We start from the raw sequence: 17,435 nt of genomic DNA, 5'->3' as shown, positions 1-17,435 counted from the left end.
ATTTTTTAAGGGTCAGAAGATGCCTGAATGGCATACTACAGAAGAACACGTGGTCAACACTCGTCCGGCCGGCCGATGATGTATAGCTGCGCGTAGGAATGAATACGGGTGCGCTCCACAGTTCAGACAAACCTATCGCAAAGAATCATTACTATACACCTCGGCGCATAATGCCCAGAATTGGTGTATTAGCGTTCCGCTATCGCCTTCCTGTAAATTAAACCTTGGAATGTAATTGGGAAACTTGATGTTTTTTGTTTTTTGTGTTGCAGTTTTCTTAGCGTTTTTCGTGTCAGTGTTTTTTGAACTTTCGCTCCGCCTTTTCTTAATCACGAACTTATATACCAGCCGTAGCAGGGAATCCCGTGTCTTCATCTGTGTTTCTATCTCCATCCTCACTTCTCTCATTCCTTTCTTCTCTACTTCTCTGCCTCCCCTTCTCCAGCGCAGGGTAGCCAACCAGATATTTGTTTTCCGGTTAACCTCCCTGCATTTCCGCATCACATCTCTTTCTCTTTCTTTATCCATAGCAGAACACCTAACTTGTCTTGGGAGGTTCTCAGTATATGCGCGCTCTTCGCAAACTATTCTTCTCTCACGCTTGTCCCTTAATTTTTACAGCTCTTTTCTGAAGAAAAGTATTACACTAACGTTTAACGCCACGCCAATGTCAGGCGTTTTCTTGTTGGGGGTTCCCGTGCTGATTAGAAGAAGAAGAAACCCAACGAACGTTTTTCAACATAAAGCCCACGTTAACAGATATTCAAAAAAAGAAAAACGGGTCGAGAAGTAATTTTCAATTCTGGATAAATCTGTGACATACCAAATTAATCGGGTTTGGCGAAACCAGCTGTCTGGTCGGCACCAAAATCAAGTTGTAGCTATTAGTGTCTACTTTGTTGTTGATTCTTTTTTCTCACTATCTAAATCTTTGGTTTCTTTCTTTTTTTTTAACATACTGTCTTCACTATACAACTCCCCCAACCCCTCCTTTTTTTTTCGTTGTAAACAATAAGGCAGTTATCTTCCATATGAGACTACGGTATATGTTCTCTTGGCCAATCCCCCAGAGTGGGTACGAGCCATGAATTAGAGGATACAAACAAACAAATCGGCGCACGTTCGTTCGAAGCAGCCGGAAAGCAAGCTCTCCCATTCCATCCTTTCTGGTTTTGAAGAGAATCGATAACAGTAAGTCAGAACCAGTACGCATTCCTTAAGGACGACTCGGAAAACTTAGTGCGCAGTCTGAATCTGTTTGCTATTCCCTTTAACATGGATGAAGCACTGAAGCAGTGGCACGAGGGTAAAGGCACAGTTTTTTCCCCTGAAGATTACACGCCAATGCCACTGAAGAAAAGTGTGCTCCTTGCATTCTCTTTTCTGCAGCCTATCAACATCTCGTTAATGTACAGTAATGAGCTCATTCCGCAGGCGAATTCCCTTAAATATTTGGGCATCATATATAATGACACATTAAATTGGAGAAGTCACATTGATGATGTGTACTCCAAGGCAACACGGGCCATGGGGTGGCTACGGTAGCTTGCAAACCGTAAAGTGGGTTTAAGAAGAGATGTGCTAATAATGATATATAAACTTTATGTGCGGCCCATCATGGAATTCGGTTGTGTATTATTTTCTGGCAGCGCAGCCTATAAAATGAGACCCCTAATACTGCTGGAAAGAGAAGCGTTGCGTTTGTGTCTGGGTCTACCAAAGTTTGTTGCAAATAACGTGTTGTATATGGAAGCTCGCCTACCTTCTCTGCTAAAAAGGTTTAAAATTCTTACTGTGCAAGCATTCTTAAAGATATACAGTTCGCACTAAAGACTCTCATTTTACGCTTTCATTCAAGAACCGACTTTATTTTTCGAAACCCATTGGTCGCGAGTACACACCCCGCAAATAGTATTTGCACAAGCGCTACTAAACCAACTGAATGTAAAAAGTAGACATATTGGTCCAATACACAACCTAAAGTCAATGCTTAGCATACAATTCGAAGATATATTTCCTCATAACGCGAAACAATTGGCATATAGGTATTTAAATGACCAGTTAGCAGATTATCTAGCCCACCTAGAGATAAGCAATATCATAGCGACTGATGCATCTGTGTCAAAAGAAAAGGCTGGGGTTGGCATCTTCTCTCCTTCTTTGGACTGGTCCTTTTCAATTCGACTCCCAGATTATACCCCGGTATTCATGGCAGAATTATTGGCCATTGTTCTTGCCCTACGCAAATTACCCTCTAGCGAATCATTAGCAGTTATCATTACAGATTCATTATCAGTTTGTAATGCACTTTCTGCGGCAGTAAATTCAGAGCTCATGAATACGTTTCGGCATTTAGTACCGAAAAACGTAAAAAAACTGCATTTGCTATGGGTACCAGGCCACCGCGGATTATATTTGAACGAAATGGCGGACTCTTTAGCAGCAGTATCCCTGGGTGGGCCCACCATCCCAGTTTTGCCAGATACGGCTTACGTAACCGCGCTAAGGTTCCGAAATGCTTGCCTGCAATGGGGAAAAGATAATTTGGATAAATTCAAAGATTTCGAGCATTTGAGCTATTGCTGGAATAAACAGTGGTGTGTATCTCGCCAGTTAGAGGTCACTTATACCAGATTGCGCTGTGCAGTTCCACAACTAAATTATTACCTTAATAAAGCTCAGCTTAAGGCGTCACCGCTATGCATTTGGTGCAACGAAATTGAAACAATTGAACATTTCTTTTTATTCTGTCATCGTTATTCTTATCAGAGAAAAAGAATTTTAGTAGCCCCATTACAAAAAGCTAGGAATACAAGTAAATTTACCAGTAATTTTATCATTTGGCGGAACTTCATTTGGTTACTGCCACAGGGATGTATGCTCCGCTGTGTTTGATTACATCAACGCAACTAAAAGATTACCATGCTAGTGAACCACTACCTTTTCAGATCTTTGGTTTATAATTCATAGTTATGTCTTTCGAAAACAAAAGATGGTTTGACCTCTTGCTCAGCACACATTTTTGTTTTTTGGTAGTATTATTTTAAGCTTCTTTTTCAGATTGGCTTGATTTTCAGTTTAGTTTCATTTAAGTATCCTGCCGCCCGGTTCTTGGCCCATCTTCCTTTGTGGGTAAGCGCCATCCATCAGAGGTCATCAGCATCAGCATCAGCAAATCGGCGCACGTTCGTTCGAAGCAGCCGGAAAGCAAGCTCTCCCGTTCCATCCTTTCTGGTTTTGAAGAGAATCGATAACAGTAAGTCAGAACCAGTACGCATTCCTTAAGGATGACTCGAAAAACTTAGTGCGCAGTCTGAATCTTTTTGCTATTTCCTTTTACGTGGATAAAGCACTGAAGCAGTGGCACGAGGGTAAAGGTACAGTTTTTTCCCCTGAAGATTACACGCCAATGAACCAGCTATGGGATTCCTTAATACCAAATACTTTATAAATATGCTAGCATTTGTGCACCCACAATTCTCTCGACGAGTTGTCTTGGTTCCAAGCCGCTTAATTTTCTCTTCGATTCATTATCTCGTGCAGTGCTGACCTCATTAGTCTTTGTCTGGCAGGGTAGATTAGAAGGCTCAGGTAGATTTGCAGCTCAGGCTAGCGGCTGCAAAGCTGAAGGGCTTGGGTTCAATTCCCATTGACATGACACTTTTAGAAGATAACTGTATAGTGGAGCTGACGAGCGCAGCCTCTTTTGCGGGTTGTCGGAGAGATGCCTTATCGAAGAGTTTTATTGCAAATAATTTTCGGAGTTGTCGAAGAATGCCTAATGGTAGAGTGTAGAAAACAGATTGAAGATGAGGAAGGCGAGGAAGAAGAAGTAGCCAGGGTCACGCTCTGCATATTTTTTTTTCCTGTTATGTCATTAATAAACCGAAGACGTATCGGTCCTGCGGTCTCTCTGGTCCTTCTGAAACATGGTGCCGCGACCAGGATATTTTTCTTCGAATTTATCCAAAGACGATAAATTGTGGCCGCTAGAAGGAAGCTACTTGGTGTAGTTCCGAAAGTAACCCTTGTCATCCTCCATGTTTTTATCTTCGGGGTTGGCATATCTTCGCTGGGTATTCTTTCCCACCACATGAATCGCAGTGCGTCTCGGTCATTTTCATGTATCTTGATCTGCAAGAATGCTTTTTCAGCGTCGGCTGACATAGCGATCTTGTGATGTCGAACGTTCATCAGCAAGCTTGTGATGTCGGGGTTTAGGTTTGGCCCCTTTTCCAAGTTGTCATTTAAGGATTCACCTGGGTTCTGGCTTGACGATGCGTCAAAGACGATCCGTATTTTTGTCATTGTTCGGTCCTTCTTAATACTGCTTGATGCGGCATGTAGTATACAAATTTGTTCTGTATATCGAATCCAGCATCTTCTTCAACGTTTTCTGCTATTTCTTGCTCAAAGTGCTCTCGAATAGCTTTGTCATAGGCTAGAAGTTCATCTTTATCCTTGCATAATTTTTTGGTCACCTGGATAAGCCTCTTATCTGCAATGGTGGTGTTGTCGTCCAATGTCACGTTTTCCTTCCATGGTAGCCGCACTTGGTATCTTCCTGCCTTGAACTCCATTGTTTGCCGGACGTAGTCTAGCACTTGTTCATTGCTCAACTTTGTTGCTAATTTCTCCTTGATGCCCATGTTTTCCAAGTCCCAGAATCTCTGCAGTTCGTCCGCAGTCGTGTCCGACTTGGCACTGACCTTGAGTACTATAACCGTTGATGATTTCATCGGCACACAATGAAGTCCTACAGGACCTTGGACCGTCCATCCCAATATTGTTTCTATTGCCATTACGTTTGGATAAATCTCGCAAATGCGACCAGTGACTACAGTCCAGTAATAATCTGCTCCAATTAATATAGAAGTTTCCATATTTTTTCTTTCTTTGTCCATCTTCTCGTTGTCATCAGCCAAACGAATTCCCATCGATCTTGCTCTTTCGTGTATTGTCAACGCTGGCGATGGTAGCACGTCACAGGATATAACTTCTATCTCCAGTGCCTCAATCGTGACTGGCTCCGAGATGGGATCCTGCCTCACGCTGACCTCGACGACTTTCATGTCTAGTTCCATCTCTCCTCCTCCAAATGATTCTACAGTAATCCTTTCGGATATTTTTACCTTGCACGCTTGTTTTCTTGCCAATCTTTTGAGGATGAATGTCCTCTGGCTCCCGTTGTCCAGCAGATTCCGTGCGTAGCACCCGCTGTCTTCTCCCTCCGTCCACGAAAAGGCTGTCTGCAGTAATATGCACTTGTGTTCATCGGACTGCTGTGCGTGCATGTTGCAGGACTTGCTGGTGTCTAACCGGTCAGGTTGCGCGCTTTTACGCACTTGCTCAACATCACCGGTTTGCTGCTGTGCTGACTTTCCTGCAGGCATACGTGGTCGACACATGGATGTTGCGTGCCTTCCCTTGCATGTTTTGCAGCGTACGTTAGCGCGGCATATCTTCGCGGTGTGGTGAGGTCTGGTGCATCTGAAGCACCTTCGTTCCCGTTGCAAGGCTTCTTTCTTCTGTTGCATACTAATGCTTCTTCTGCAATCTTCCGTGTAGTGTCCAGTCATCTCACAGAAGATGCATTTTTTCATCGAGGTGCTTTGAAGCGCAGATGTTCTAGTCCGCCTCATACTGTGCGGTGACTGGGTAACGTCGTATTTTTCCTCTCGAGTTTCTTCTCTGCTGCGTATATATATATGTTTAAAAACTCCATAATTTCTTTCAAACTGCTCGTGCTGTCTCTTGACGCTGAGTCCGGTTCCGTAGTTGCTGGTTTGTTGTCACCTTTCTTTAACTCCTTCATCTTCATCTCAATCCTCATATCCACCGGTAGCGCAGATTTTACAACAGTAGCTATCACTGTGGCGTAACTACCCATTTCCACTCCTAATGACTGCAATGCTCGTGTGTTCACTTACAACTTTTGGAAGAGTTTCTTCAACCCATCTACATCTTTAGGACTCTTCACTGCTTCCAAATTTGCAAGCTCTTTTATGTAGGTCTCTTTTAAATTATCTTTTCGTCCGAAGGTTTCTTTCAAAAGAGTGACTGCATGCTCGTAATTTTGATCAGAAAACCGCAAACCTTCTATGAGGGACGCAGCCTCCCCGCTCAGAGACGCCAGAAGGTAATTAAACATTTGATTCTTCGGCATGTTCACTCTGTTATGCACCGATGTCTCGCACTGATGCCAAAACCTTGGCCATGCTGTTTTTAGATGCGGAGCGTCTAATACTCGAGGCTTGTAGTGCGGCGCCGTCCGGAAGCTTCCTCCTCCTTCTTCCACCATCTGTGCATCCCTTCCTCCTCTACACACCGCGCGCGCTTCACTCCTCCACCATCTGTGCACCCTTCCTCCTCTACACACCCAAGGAGGATTAAAAAAATTGCTGGAGTGGAAATGATTGCGCAGATGTGAAGCCGTTCCTCTGGCAAGATGGCGGCTGTGGCGGCCATCTTACTAGGGGCATGCTAAAGTGTCACCGTTCAGCGATCGAAAACGAAGCGTTTCCCTCGCACGCCCAACGAGTTTAATGCAACCAACACTTTTGGGGCCTCATGGTGCTCCAAGTGCGTCTTAAAGTCACTAGTTTTCCGTAGTGAGCCTCTAATTGGAGGCAAAGTTCTTTGAAGATTCAGTCATCCATATTTGTTTCTGAGTGTTATTTCGTCAGGAACAACCATTCTTTAATATAGAACTACCGTAGTATTTACATAAAGTATCAAAGCCACTTGATCTTTAAGCGGGCACTATCAGAAAAGAGCATGTTTCCGCCATCTTGGCAGTGGCAATAGGTGGCTTCACTTCTGCTGGCAAGGCATCGCAGGAGCTTCCACTCCAGCAACTTTTCTTTAATTCTCCTTGTACACACCGCGTGCGCTTCTCCTCTTCACGAACATTCGCTAGCTGTATAATGTAGCGCGCATGCGCCGTCACGCTTCGAGAACATCGGCAGCTGACGCGCGCGCATGCGCCGTCGCGCTTCGAGAACATCGGCAGCTGACGCGCGCGCATGCGCCGTTGCGCTTCTCCCCCTTCTCGAACATTCGACAGCTGACAGTGCATGCGCCGTCGCGCTGTATATATACTCAAGGTCGGCGCTTGCTCGCTCAGTTGCCGCTCGTCGTTTGGTTTGTACGGCGCGTCGACGTCCAAGGTCGCGGTGAAATGAATTCCAACGAATCCACAAACACAATGATCGACGTCCCTTCGACCAGCGCCGCCCTTTCGCATACGTGTGTACGTGTTCACTCATTTAACACCCCCTCCTACAACCACGTTAACCAATTTAGCCATCGACCCAAGTAAGTCGCACTTTAACACCCCGTTAACCGATTATATGCTCTACATCCTCCTCAGTGTTCCCCCGAGGGAAGCTGCGGGCAAATTTTTTCCCCATCAAACTTGATCATCTCAAGACGTGGCAACTTAACAAGCTCTTGCGTCTCCGAGGTTTGGTTAGTACCTTGCACTGAACTCGCCTGTTCTGTGACTATTTTCGTTGTCAGTTGCGTCGCTTGTTCTAACTCGCGTAATCGCTCCTCTATTTTTGTCGTTGCAGCGGCGATCTTCATCTCATAATGCAAAACTCTTTCAAATTCTGCCTCCGCGTCGTCTTCTTAAATGAGCGGTTCTATCTGTTCGTTAACTTGTCTTAGCGTTTGTGACACGCTCTTAATCTGGTTCAGAAGCGTCATAAGTTGCGCTCGGTCGGCGTCTTCTTCTATCTTCTTATAGATTTCGCTCGTAAGTGTCGTCACATTTGCTCGAAGCGTCTTCCGCTTCTTCGATAGGACCTCTTTATTCATGCCTTAAATGTGTTGAAAGAGCTCTTGCCTTTTTATGCGCGTCTCCAACAGTCGTCGGTCATGGTCCTTCTCTCGACGGTTCGTCCTTGAGCCAGACGCCGCTTCTTCTTTCTTCAACCCGTTGTTGCGAATGGGGTTGAAGTCTGTGCGTCTGTCTTCAGATCATCCTGGTCATTAAATTTGTGTGGGGCCGTCTATGTCTTCGAGTGGCGACGTCGTTTTAGCGTTCGTCAGCTTTCAGAGCAGCACTTTCAAAGGTGGCGAAACAAATTTATGAAACGAAACTTTTGGATAGCAGAAAGTTTCCGTATGTTGACTGGCATCCATACTAGCTTTACACAGTGTGGCTCCTTTATAGCCTACTCATTTTATTGGACTTTGGTGTTGTTTTGAAGTGTCTAATTTTAAGTAATTCTACGGAAGAATATTTTGGAAGAACGACATTAGTGACCTGTCCGACTTCTTCAGGTGTAATGCAAAAAACAAGATAAAATACGAAATAACAAAACTACAAGAAATATTATACAGGCAGAGATAGTGCGCACATGTAAGACATCAAAAACTCTTTTTAAATGAGGCGTGCCGAACGTGTTGGTAAAGGTCTGTAAAGGCTATGCAGGTTTGTAATTGGTTATCCGACAGCATACGCTGAAATAATCACCCGAAACGTCAAACTTTTTTGACTTTTACAGTATGCAGTTTTTTCATTGTTATGAATTTCGCAGAGTGTCACAGATCTCGCGATGCGTTATTTATTATTTTTACTGCATTTCACAACCACAACAAAGTTGTGATTATATTTTCAACTTTCCTGAATGTTTTTGTCCGTAACCCGCATAAAAATTAGTAATTTATAATGAAACTAGACCCCAGTGAAGGTGAATATAAAAGAATTACTCAGTGAGGTAATCACAGCTAGATCGCTCATCGAGTCACTCAATCAACTAGAGAAATCGATATCAAGCGAAAAAAGGAGTAGGCAAGATACCCCTCCAAGTGTGTAAGCACAACAAATAGGTTCGGCTTGCTATCGAAGATAGTTGTCTCATTTCGCCTATAAACGCAGTTGTGGGTTAGTACTTGTGTGTGTTGCCGACTGTTTGTCTGTTTGCGATGTAGCATTAAAGTATGCCACTCGTGTTACGTCACAATAACACTCTTAAAGAAATCAGTATTACCTACGTCACCACGCGTTTGCCTTTGGGCAGTGTCTCCGTCACATGTGAAAATTATCACCTCTTTCTAAACTCTGAGTCGCAGTAACGTGAATGGCCGTCATACCGAACACAATGTACGAAGAGCGATCGGTTGTCGTAGCAAAGCGCCGTCATAAACAAGTCCCGCATTCAACTGTCACTCAAGAAATGTCTGTAATAGATGGCTTACAGACTTATTGCGAGGTATGCCCAAATAATATTAAAGCAATAGAGAAAAAAGTGTTCTTCCGCCTTCACTGTTTCACTAACTTCTATACAATGGTGAGGAATGCATGGCCGAGGCAGCAAACCAATTTGGCTGTGGAGATCGTCCCGTGAGTCGCCATACCACTCACTTTTCAACGGTACCTTTGTTGCGCCTTTGGGTGAAGGTCCGAGACAAATCTCAGTCTAGTCTATGTAACCATGTCACGATATCTTGCTCTTTTTTCCAGGAATGGCTGACCAGTCGCAAATGTCCTCCATGTCTTCGGTAGAATCATCTGAGATGTCCGGCATGTCAGGTATGTCGGGCGTACATCGTCTTTTTCTTACAACACTACCACGTGCAGGAATCGAACATAAAATCTCACAATGTCACCGACATCATGGTTTTGGTTTAGGTGATGTTGCAGGAAAATAAAAAAATATCAGAATATGCTGTTTAAAAAAAAGACATTGTTTGAACCACGGAGGCTGTGCCCATACTTCAGCCGTAGCTGCAGTAGCAACCTGAAGTGTTTATTGGGCCTACAAAGGAAGAATTATTCATTGCACATTGGTAAGTTATGCAGATCACTCAGCTAAAAGTTCATGATCAAACGAAAGTGCTGTAAATGTGAAGTAGAAGGTTTACGCCGACTGCAGTACACCAGCTTAGGATACAGTACACCTGTGGTAAAAAAGGTCATCAGGCTAAAACTATTCTTTTAACAGTGGAGCTGCTCTAGCTAGGGCCTGACGACAGATGAGCGTCTGCGTCCGCGTCCCACTACAGCTCCCAGATGCACATACAGGGGGCGTAACTGACTGGGTTGCGTACTAAGCGGTAGACGAGCAGAGGAAAGTGGCAAAAACGGAACTCAAACTTTATCTCGATGCGAACTCAAGCGTGAACAGCCTTTAGTCACAGTGCCAGGTACAGCTTTAGTCACAGTGCCAGGGTGGGTGTGCCAGGTACAGTCGAAATTGCAAGTGAAATACATAAAAAACCACAGCGGCATTGTTTTTGCACATTTGACGCCGAGTCTTATGGGTTAAGTTGTTTATCAAAGTGAAACTGTTTGAGGCTCTAACAATTTACTCTCACAGTCGCAAAATTGCGTATCGTTAAATACGACAGCAAAATAGACATGTTTTTCAACTGGCAGACGTTTTTTTTCATTGAATACACAATGTAGAAATGAATTCGAGCTATAAGGAAATACTTCCATTCCTATGGCAATCGTAAGCTGTAGGCTCATGGTTCACGTGTATTCACTGAAATGTTCTACCAATTCAGCTGAGCACTGGTGTGCCCCCCGCCGTGGTGGTCTAGTGGCTAAAGCACTCGAATGGTGACCCGAAGGTGGCGGGATCGAATTCCACCTGCGGCGGCTGCATTTTTAGATGCGGAAGCATCTTATACTCGCGCCTTGTAGTGCGCCGTCCGCGCCGTCCGCACCGCTTCTCGAACATTCGACAGCTGACGCGCGCGCATGCGCCGTCGCGCCGTCGCCCACTCTTCCACCATCTGTGCATCCCTTCCTCCTCTACACACCGCGCGCGCTTCACTCCTCCACCATCTGTGCACCCTTCCTCCTCTACAAACCGCGTTCGACATCTACAATTCTCCTGATTCTCCAGTGGACGCGCATGTGGCGTCGCGCTTCGAGAACATTCAACAGCTGACAGTGCATGCGCCGTCGCGCTGTATATATACTCAAGGTCGGCGCTCGCTCGCTCAGTTGCCGCTCGTCGGTTGGTTTGTACGGCGCGTCGGCGTCCAAAGTCGCGGTGAAATGAATTCCTACGAATCCACAAACACAATGATCGACGTCCCTTCGACCAGCGCCGCCCTTTCGCATACGTGTGTACGTGTTCACTCATTTAACACACCCTTCTACAACCACGTTAATCGATTTAGCCATCGACCCAAGTAAGTCGCAATTTAACACCCCATTTCACAACCACGTTAACCAATTTAGCCATCGACCCAAGTAAGTCGCACTTTAACACCCCGTTAACCAATTATATGCTCCGCATCCTCCTCAGTGTTCCCCCGAGGGCAGCGGCGGGCAATTTTTTTTATGGAGGCGAAAATGCTATAGGCCCGTGTGCTCAGCTTTGGGTGCACTTCAAAGAACCCCAGGTGGTCGAAATTTCCGGAGTCCTCCTCTACGGCGTCTCTCATAGTCATATGGGAGTTCGGGGAGGATAAACCCCACTTACCAATAAATCAATCAATCAATCAACTGGGACGCTTTGATTCGCGTCGCTAAATATGCCGTGCAGTTTGATCACCCTTCAAAGATCACGGTTAAACTACGTTGTCGTAGTAATTGAAAACAGAAAACTTAACTTGGTGGCAAGTGTTTCAATATGGTTGATTGGGCGAGTTGAAGATTCATTTTTGTTTCACATGCGAGCGTGATACGTAGACAGGGACAAAAAATACACGGACTTATCACACTCATATTTTAAACTGAAATTAGTGGAATAGTATCTATTTGAATATTACAGTCAGCCACGTTTGTCAGATATGTGGACGTTTAAGATGCACATTGCATAAAACTAGCGCATCATACGGCTGAAGTCAGATTAAAATGGAGAAATATACATTCGATTAGCTGCACTGTGCCATTATATTTCAGTGTGTGGTACTGTTTATGTAATAACAACGCTAATACACAGTATTCACAAACTGGACAAGAAATGACCGTATCCTTGTGCGACAGACATCATTGTACCCCAAGAATGTGCCGAATATACGAAATTTGACACTAAAGTTCTAGAGAAAAAAATTTATGTGAGTGGGAGTGTTCGAAAACATTGCCGGAAATTTTAAAGTTCGTAATTAAAATAGAAAATGTACATAATTATCTCGTTAATTCAGACTCATTTGTGATGTATTTCTTCATTTAACCGAATTCAAGGAGCCGCTCCAGTTACATGCGACAAATATCAGCTGAGAGTGAGCATTTCTGAAAAGGTTAAAAAGTGTTTGCAAATTTCTACCGAAGCACTCCACCTCGAACAACTCATTGGACGTGGTACGGCCTTTATTGAAGCCATTATTCACACATAAATTAAGTCACCCATAAGTCACCCATAATTGATATTGATATATCCCCCATATGTCACCCGTAAGTGATATAAATGAAGTATGGGTGACCACAACGCTTTATTGACCATTAGCTCTGTTCGTGGTCTATCCCTTGGAAACAGCACACAGAAACGGCAAAATTAAGTCACACACCTAAAGAAAAGTGCTGTGTCACAAAGGGTTATAGAGATTTGCTATTGTTATTCATTCGTTGTACTCATGGCATTAGGCGACAGTTGCACAATAATAGAAACTGTGCTCAACACACACGGTATTGTGCTTAAGCAGATATCTTCATTGGGAATAATTGACTGCCCATCTATGTAATAGGGCACACCAAGTTGGCACATTTGGTGAATGTGACATAAAGGTTTTCTGCACTATACACTGTCGAAGTCGAAATCTGGCGTCAAAAATATCTTGAGTTCTAACCATGCACGCACCGACTGAATATCACTTATTTATCATCACATGTGAGCCTCAATGTTAATTCAACTGGAACGGCTGTGCTGTGAAAGTCTAATGAAACGAATAGAAATCAAAGCCAAGGAAGCGATCGGCACGTTATTAGTCTTTGAAGTGTATAATGGTAATCTTGAAATAAATGTGAAGAAATAGAAGCGGACGAAAATGCCACCGTCCACTGGTAGGGATCGATCCTGCAATCTTTTAGAGCTTGATGCTGAGCTCCCACCTTGTAGAAAAGACCGCATGCTACGTAACGCCAACTGACAAAAGAGATTATTCCACACTAACCTTTACGGCCAAAAAAAGCACTAGCTCGTGATTACATGTACATGATTACTTGTGCTACGTATAACTGCCGCAAGACAGTGGAATACAATAAACGACATTAGATCGACAATTGGTGAAGTAATTGACATGCTTGACACCACAACCTTTCTTCACAAGACCTGCGTTCATTCTGCTTTGTAATTCAATTCTAGAGCACATTTGCTGCAGTTTTCCACGTGCGGAAAACACAACGTCAAGGTTGAATTTTTTCGCACAATGTTTATCTTATGCGAAAACTCGTGCACATATGGGACTACCGCAAACTTATGTCGTTTATCTGCCTCCTTTAAGGGGCATTCCTTCCCTTTCTTCATACGCAGTACCTACCTTCTGAGCGGCGAAAATGAGGACATTGGACGGAAAGCCTGCCTGTCGCAACCTAGTTATTTGATTAGAAAATACACGGGCCATTTTGTAAAAAACATTATTTCGTTACAGCGGAATTGAGAATTAAGGTTGTGGTGTCAAGCATGTCGATTCCTTCATCAATTATCGATCTAATGTCGTTTATTGTATTCCACTGTCTAGCGGCAGCCTATACATTGGGCAGACTAGGCGCTGCTTGAATATTCGCTCGCGAGAACTCTACAAGGCGCTGAAATCAGCCCCGGGTTTACATTTGTCCGCCCATTGCAAAAAGTGTGGCTGCGTACCTGAATTTTCGCGCACATCTGTCTTATGCAGCCATCATGACATGCAAACTAGAAAGATTGCGGAAGCCTTTTTAATTAAAAACATATTGATAGTTGTGTCAGTTCACCGTCTATATAACTGATAGATTGTGAAATAACTTTTCTTGACGACACCTGATCATGGTGGAACCATCTCCCCAGTTGTTTCCCTGTCCATCTTTCTGGTGTATAATTTCTTCTCTGAATAAATTGAGTTTCAGTCTGCGCTTGTTTGTCTCTTCTCTTGTGTCCCGTTGGTTTGTGCTTCTAATTAATTCATTATGAATTTTTACCAACTAGCCCGCCTGTCAACCCGACTGCATTATCAGAAAGTTGCACGTTGGATACCTGTAGGTGTAAAGTTGATTTTCATCCAGTTTAATTTCTTGACATGTGCACATTTAATACTGCAATACATTTAGAGTACTATATAACGTCCCCGATACATTTCTTGGCGCCATTGGCGATTGGTTTTTCAGTAAACTTTTATCTAACAAAAAAATGGACTCTTGAAAGGCTCTCACAGAAAACTACTGCAATGATCTACTACACTGCGTTGAGAAAAAAAAATCAGCAGAAGCAAACAGACACACTCACGTTGGTCGATATAGCTAAATCACAATGAAGTTTTTTTTCAGAGCTGTCAACCTTTCTCTATGTACAGAGCTATACGCGAAAGCACATTGTGCGGGAAAATGAAATAAAAGATGGCCACTACTCAATACCATTCAAAATTATGACCGGTTGATCGGAAATGTTTGTTGATGCTTTTGCTTTGGAGTTGACTCAAAAAATAGGAGTGCATAATTACAATGAATATTGGGGGAGTACTTTATGAGCTGGGTAATATGAGCAAATACAATTTTCGGTTTTCCTGAACTGTTATCAAGACCGTATGGTTGGAGCTAGGGACAGTGAAAGCATATGTTGACGTTAACCATTGTAAAGCAGCAAAATTCATGTGGGGCATATGCTTTGCTGTGGCATGTTTAGCAACGTTCTGTCTCATGGTTGATTCCTCACTCGCTGTTCGTTTTTTTATTTACTACGATGTCGACTGCTTAACTCTTGGTGTATCAGAGACTTTTAGAGTTTTTCAAAAGTACATAAACAAAATTTAAATGCGAAACGAAAACTATTATCCAAGCAGACGGCAACTGGATCGTATAACCTTGTATGCAGCAAAAGGTAGTCGCAGTGAGCCGGTACTAACGACGCTTTTTTTTTTTCGTTTTCACAGACACGAGTACGACAGATAAGCAAGGAGGCGGTAGGTTCATACATCTCAAATATCATATATCATATTACCGGATTACGCTATACTTCCCTATCGTAAGTGTTGTTGATGTATACATGAACGTAACTATAAATAACTCCGCATCTCTTACATCGACTGAAAATCATAAAAATGACCCTAATAAAACACATTCTTGCCAGTTACATGCTATAGTTTTTCTTGCATCGTCCCATGTTCCCGTCGTCTTTTACAAGTGCTGGTCGCAAAACAGTACAGGCGTCACCTGAGCTTCGATACAACAAAAAAAGCGGGTCATACCTTCTGCGCTGCCACACCCGTTGGCGCTCTGTAGTCGATTGGGCTACTGTCACAACTGGCAACAGTAATGATTGCCTCAGAGATAGGTCGCGTTATAGGTGTTTTTTTAATTCATCGGTACAGGATGAAATAGTAGATAGGAAAAAGGGAGCACACACGGACAACGCTGTGCGGTTTTTTGCCTTCCGTCTCCAATTTGCCGCTGCGCAGATAATTCGAAGTGAAACAAGATCTGGCTCTCTGAATCGTTATCATGTGGTCGGGGTCTGCCTTGCAGGAAATTAACTAGACCACCTATGATAGGAACAGCCTCATTTACTTCTTCGCGGAGTCTTCATCGATTGAAGTTCAGAAGTTCGTGGCCACATGGTCAGGCGCAATATCAAGGCGTGGCCGGATAAGCGTGCCAGTGAATCGCGACCATCAAAACGCTCATACGGGCAAAGCCAGCTGTCACACCAAAAGAACGCTTGGCACCCAAATCACTAAAAAAGCTAACGCAATCGAGTGCGTGATCAAGGCGCTGCGAAGGTGTTACGAACAGCGGCAGTGGTTGCAGCTTGGCCACATGACACCCTGACAGCCTAAAATATTCAGCGAACAGGCAGTGCCTTTGCACACTCCGACAATGCTTGCAGTTCAATAGAACTTTATGAGGGAGCGTCATTTATTTCTCAAATATGGGTTAATTTAGGCCTGCATGAACCATAAATTGACGGCGACGCAGTGAGCAGTGGAAAAAACATGGTAGGTGTAACATTAAGGGACAAGAAGAGAGCAGTGCGTATAATGTAACAAACGGGTGTTGATGACATGATAGTCGGAATTAACAAAAAAATGTTCATGACCAGCGCAGGTAGCGTGAAGGCAAGATAACCGCTGGTAATTGAGCATTATAGACTGGATTCCAAGAAAATGCAAGCGTGTGAGCGGGAGACACAGTTAGGTGGACAGATGAGACTAGGAAGTTTGCGGGTATAAAGTTGTAGCAGCAAGCACAGGACCGAGTGGATTGGTGGAACGCAAGAGAAGCATTTGTTCTGCAGTGGGCGTAGCCTGGCTGATGATGATGATGATGATGATGATGATGATGATGATGATGATGATGAATGAGAACGCATTCATGAACCAGACTAGCTGTAATTCTTCCATGTTCAGCCGATTAGCGGTGCTATTTCTTTAGTCGTGCCGGCAGTCCGCGTTCGCGCTTCAGCCTTGTAGTTTTATCTCTTGTAGATTTATGAGACTATAGGTTATTCCCGTAGCTTTTGTTTGTGCTTGGAATCTCTGAAACCTGTGCTGTCAATTCCTGTCTGCATCAATGGAGTAATTGTGTCTTTCTTGAGAACCTGCCTATACAGTTTGCAGAAAATGAAGAATCGAACAGCACTACCTCTGAAATACGCGCTGTGGTGGAGAAGCCACTTTTTAATACTAAAGTGAAGAGGTCCTGCCACACATTCTAGGCATGTTCAAAAAGCGCCACCAATCGGCAGTTGAGGCTCCCGAGAACACGCGAGCCAAATGATATTGCGCAGTATGTGGCCTGGACTTGCGATAAGTTCTCAAAGAAAGCTAAAAAAATGCTTTCTCTTTTCTCGAGAAAAGACGCTACAGGCTTGAAAATAGCTGCGTCACAAGCCCTTTTCCCGCAATTGGTTGGCTTGTGCATGACGCGCCCAGGAGTTACCTGGGCCGCTGCGAGAGGTCGTGGCCTGTCAGCGCGTACCCGCGTGATCACACTGAAAAGCCGTGATTTGAAGATACAAAACAGACAGAAAAAGTGCTCAATGTCAAGAGGCGCGTGAGATACACTTTTCCCAAGTTCCATCTTTTCCTGATAATCTCCCAGTGCTCTCTTCGGGACGAAAGAGGAGGGACTGTAACTGCAGCGTGTGACAAATATTTGTAACTCCGCTCGTACTGGACGAAATCTAAAAACATTTGGGGCACTCAATCTGCCAGGCGATAAGCTCCTTTATTGTACAAATTTTATGGCTGCTTAAAAAACTGCTGCAGGGCCCCTTTTCTAAGCGTTTATTGACGTTGGTTTTGAGAACATGTCGGATTCCACGTTTTTGCTTTGTTTGATG

General features: G+C 43.9%; 1 long non-coding RNA gene across 1 annotated transcript; it reads left to right on the top strand.

Annotated features, from left to right (window-relative positions):
• The first annotated feature begins 3,124 nt into the window (after positions 1 to 3,124).
• On the top strand, positions 3,125 to 15,057 carry LOC142764903 (uncharacterized). The gene is made up of 3 exons (XR_012883954.1): positions 3,125 to 3,256; positions 9,473 to 9,541; positions 15,028 to 15,057. It is a non-coding gene; the product is annotated as an uncharacterized LOC142764903 (long non-coding RNA).
• The last annotated feature ends 2,378 nt before the right edge of the window (positions 15,058 to 17,435 follow it).

The sequence above is a fragment of the Rhipicephalus microplus genome, chromosome 6 (assembly GCF_043290135.1).
Source record: "Rhipicephalus microplus isolate Deutch F79 chromosome 6, USDA_Rmic, whole genome shotgun sequence".
NCBI lineage: Eukaryota > Metazoa > Arthropoda > Arachnida > Ixodida > Ixodidae > Rhipicephalus > Rhipicephalus microplus.
Note: the sequence above shows the minus strand (reverse complement) of the source record. Positions and strands in the feature narration are given on the sequence as shown.